Below are 5,389 nucleotides of genomic sequence, written 5' to 3' on the forward strand. Positions count from 1 at the left end.
TTCAACAGGTTTAACAGACTATTAGTTTCACATTACACCTTTAGAGCATGAGTATGCATACCTGTTTCTTCCCTGTGGGCCTGTTTTTTTCCACTTCGGTTTCTTATATCCTTACTGAAAAGGTGGAGATTAGTATTTGGCTTGGCTTCCCTAATGAACTTGAAAGAGCTACCCCACTGCAGGGGGAATGAGACAGAGGGACTTCAATAGGATGATGACATTATGGAAAACACATAACCTTCTCCAAAGCGGCCACAAAAGAAAAGCAAGAGTTAACCACCAGCATGAAAGTTAATTTCGTAAATGCAGTACATGTTTAAAGTCCTCTAAAATGTGGTGTTTTGACTTTTGAAAATTAGTAACAGTAGGAAAACTGATTTAAATGAATACTCCCCTCCAAAAAGCAGAGTAGTTTGACCCATAAACTTTCTCATCCAGCATGACTGGAAAATTAGATTTAAGAGGAAGATAATTTGATTCATCCAATTTTCTCTACAAGGAAAAAGCAATCAGAGTGAGATACAATTTCCAAAGGAAATGTATACATTTCCCTCCTGAAGGAAGGTCCAGAGAAATGGAGTAATTGAGTTTTCCAGTCGTCGAAGAGTAGCCTGAGTTGACTGGCTGAGATCACAGATGAGTATCTGGGGGTGATTTGGTGAAAATATTAGGGAAAGACAATTCATCTCTCTCCCTCCCTGTCTCTCTCAGTTGCACTCTCTCCTACAAGTTTAGGACAATTGGAGGAGAAAAAAGGGACTTAAGAGAAGTAAGGCTATGAGTTATGGCATGAATATCCATTAATGTTCTTTGAGAAGTGCAAATGAAAATGGGAATAATCTTTCATTATTTTTGTTGTATGGTGCCTTAGAAGGCCTGAGAGTTATCTGAGTTAAAATCATGACTTTGATCAAATATTCTGCTTAATTATAATTTATAATCCATGAAAGATCATCTTCAAAGCATAGATATTAGAACATATCTGCCTTAAGTACATAATAAAATTAATCTTTGATTACTGAGAGACTTCTAGTGTCTCAGATTTTCATCATACCCAAACAAATGAACATCTCTCCCCCCCCCCCATCAAATTATCAGGAGAATTCCACAGAGTTGATGCCTCTCTTGAAAGATTTCCCTATTTTTGTTATTTAACTATCCATACTGCAGATTTTCCATCTACCTTTCTGGCCAGCCTTCTCTAATGTCCTCCCCAAATCTCTAATCAACTTCCAGACCTGGAAAGCACCAGTACTCCACCCTAGGTCCTTCTTTATTTTTTATCTGCTATCTGTCTATAGGTTACCTCATCTAATTCTATTAATTTAAAACCCACTGATATGCTGATGATTCACAGATTTTATTTCCAGCCCTGATTTCTCCACCGAGGGCCAAACTCCATTTTAGTAAATGGCACCATCTTATTTGCTCAAACCAAAACCTTCCCATGATTTTAGGGAACTTACCTGTGATTATTCCTATTACTCACTCCCCACAGCTACCCTTCAACAAGTCCTTTCGACTATCCTGCCAAAATCTACTTCTTTCCATATGACCTTTCCTCTGTCTCCAGCGACACCCTCTAGGCTTAGTCACTATAACCTTTCACATAGACTAGTGCAGTTGCTTCTTAACTATTCCTTTTGCTCCAGTTTTTCCTTTTGTAAGTCAATAAATCGTCTTTATTACTTAACCTAGAATAACCTTTCAAAAAAAATGGAACAAGGGCAAACTGCTCCCTGGCATAAAACCATTTAGTGGTTTCCCAATGGACTATGTCTCTGCATGCTGAAATAAGAAAACTCCGTTCAAATTGACTTAAATGATAAACAGAATCTGCTGACTCATATAAAGAAAACCCAGAAATAGAGCATCTCAAAAATGCCATCAAAGTCCCATTTTCTGCTTTCTTCTGCCATCCAGTGTTGAATTTCTCCCAGTAATAGTGCATAAAAAGACACAATCAGGATAACAATTGTTCTTGTTCACACCCAAGAGGAGGAAGCAAGTGTTCCATGGTTTGCCCCAGTTGGAAGTCTTGGGTCACAGGCCCACCCCTGACAAAAATGACTATGAACAGAGGATTGGAATATGCTGATTGGCCTAAGCCAAGTAGGACCCATTCATGGAGCTGGAGATGGGGTCTGCTTCCCACCGAAGAATAAGGGCAACCCAGGAAAATGGAGAAGATTCATAAAATCAGAAAGCTGGAAAAAGGATGTCTTAGTTCAGGCTGCTGTGACAGAACATCATAGACTGAGTGACTTGAACAGCAATCATTTAATTTTCACAGTCTGGAGACTGGAAGTGTGAGATCACAGTGCCAGCATGGTTGGGTTTTTGGTGAAGTATCTCTCTGGTCTGCAGATAGTTGTCTTCTTCTTGTAGCCTCACACGTTGCAGAGAGACACACAGATGGAGGGCTCTCTTGGTCTCTTCTTATAAGGGCACTAATCCCACTAATGCAGGCTCCACCCTCATCACCTAATTAGCTCCACAAGTCTCCACCTCCTAATACTGTCACATTTAGGAGTTAAGATTTCAACATATGAATTTTGGTGGGGTAGGGGGTTCGGGGAGATACAAAATATTTAGTCCATAACAAGGGAAAGATGAAAGTTAGGTAGGCAACCAACAATGTCCATGATTCATGGCCTATAAGGTGCTACTGATCAATTTCCTTTCTCCTGGCCTTCTCTCTAACAGTCTTGTCCCAGTCTTCCTGCTCACTGTGTCCAGACATACTGGCACGTATATTTCCCTCTCATGCCAAGAAGCTCTTTCCCATCTCAGATAATTTGCACTCACTGCTCTTGACTCAAACAGTCTTCTCCAGGCAGCTTTTCAAATGGCTGGTTTCTTTTTGTTCCTCTGATCTTAGAACACTGCCTCTTCTGCTGTGGCCTCTTTAATAAGCCATGGCAGTTGTACACACCCCCTTTCTAACCACGGGGCCTTAGAATTCACTACATCTCACTATGTAGACTTAGAAGTCATCATATACAGTGTAATGACCTAAAAGTTCATTTTACCTTTATTTTTTAATTTTTTAATTGAAGTACAGTCAATTACAATGTGCATGTTACATTTAATTACCACAATTTATTTATTAAAAATTGAAATAGAGGTTTTATTTAATTTAATTAGTTATTTGCTATTTTTCCTCTTTGAAACAAAAGGAAACTCTCAGAGGAGCATAAAAGGAACCAGTCTTGAAACCTTGCTTCCTCAGCAGTCAAAAAATTCTATTATTCAAGAAACAACTCAACTGAGAGAAGGAATGTAAACGAACAAATTTGGAGTTACTAAGTCAGGGATCATGTCTGCAATGGCCATAGCAGATGCAATAGTTCTGATTACAGGCAACTGTTTTGCCAGACTGGTCAGTGCAATGCCTTCCTTTTGAAGCAGTGTCTGTAAGAATCCCTACTCTTACTGTGCTATGATCATTCCTTCCATAAATATGAAGAAGTTAGACTGATTTATTATTGTGTATAAAATCACTAAGCCTTTAGGAACATGACTGATCTTTGAAAATTAGATACTGTGGAGGAAAACAAGAATCAGCAACACTTAGCACGTTTACTACTACAATGATTTTAAAACTATGCATTGATATAAAGGTTTGCAAACATGCTGTGATATATTGGAAAAGCTAAATTTATGATACTTGGTTTATAAAAAATAAATTTCACAAGAGAAATGTCATGATAAAACGAGGTACTGGAGCCCTTTGATGCAAGAGATGCCTTTATTTGCAGAAAACTGGAGAAATTGTCAATACCAGCAGGTGCCTCAATAAATTTCACTGGATTTTTGTTGTGTCTCTGTGAAACCTCATTCCAGCAGAGACCCAATGAAATATTGACACCACGTGTCTACCTCTGATGACAGTTGTCCAGGTGAAAATACATGTATTTGCAAGACAGTTCTGGGAAGCTAATGCTGGCCTCATTTTAGAGCTTAATAGATTTTTGACAATCTGACTATTCAGTTTAGCACTCCATCAGTCATTGAGGAGTTTTGAGTTATTTGTCATTCCCTTGTATGTGTATGCCACATTGCAACAATAGTATTTGCCCAATTTCACCACCTAATAGATTGAAAATGTAAAATATGCGCATTTTACCAAAATAAGACACACTCTATAGTAAGATCGTTATTTTATATGTAACACTAAAAATGATTTAAAGTGTTGCCAGTTCAACTATGACACATAATCAATTATAAAAGTCATTCCCATTTTAGAGCTGTTAAAATGTTGAAAAATGTGCATCTTAGAATAGAAGAAATATGTTTATAAAGGACAGAATGTAATGCCAATCTTGATTTCTATGCTTAGATTTACTAATTCAGTAACCTGGATCCCAGCACCTCGTTAAATTACTAAAAGAAACGGTAACTTCTTGTATTTTCTTTAATGTTCAAAAAGAAGTAGTTTTAAACAAACAAAAAAATGTTTTCAGTGTGTTTGGAATCTAATATTTTCAATTTGTGTACCTAAAAAGTAAATCAAGCACCCTCTGACCTAGAATTATATATTAGTACTTCCACTTGCCTCTCCCTCATGTAAAATGAGGATTTTGGAGCAGAGGTTTAATAGGGCCCGACCTTGAACAAGTTACATTACCTTTGGGTTTTTTCATTTGTAAATTCAAATAACAATAGTGGTTCTCTTATAGTGTTGTTGGTATTGTTATAGTGTTCTCATATAGTATTTAAGTGAGATGTGTTAAGTTCTTGGAATCAATGGTGCCTAGCACAGAGCAAGTAAATGAAAGGGATTATTATCATTTCACATCCACTCAAAATAAACATGTAAGTAATGTGGAATTAAGTTCTACTGACATGCCCATGAGAAGGGGGAGTAGAAAAGGTAAGGAAGTGTTGTAGATATTATTGCTAATTTATGAACCACGTCAAAACTTACTATCTTGAAAGAACTATTTTATAACTTGCACTGATTCTGTGGGTCAGGACTTGATACAGAATACAGATGCATGATGTTGGGGTCCTTGGCTGGGAAGACTCGAAGGGAGGGGAGGGTAACTCAACAGCTAAGGGCTATATAATCGTCTTAAAGTGTCTTCACTCCTACTTCTGGCAGTTGATGCCGGCTGTAAGCTGAGACCTCAGCTGGTCTGTCAGCCAGAAAATGCATATGTGTAATCTCCTTGTGGTCTATCAATGTGGAGTTGTTTGGGGGTCCTCACAGCGTGGTGGCTGCGTTCCAAGAGCAAGTTTATCAAGAGAGCAGGCAGAAGTTGTGTTGCTTTTATGACCTAGCTTTGGAAGTCACATAATGTCCCATAGCACCACCAGATTTATGAAAAGGAAACATAGAACCCACGTTTAAGTGGGAGGGCTGTCAAAGTCACTTTGAAAGAAG

This window comes from Vicugna pacos, chromosome 7, assembly GCF_048564905.1.
Source record: "Vicugna pacos chromosome 7, VicPac4, whole genome shotgun sequence".
In the NCBI taxonomy this organism is placed as follows: domain Eukaryota; kingdom Metazoa; phylum Chordata; class Mammalia; order Artiodactyla; family Camelidae; genus Vicugna; species Vicugna pacos.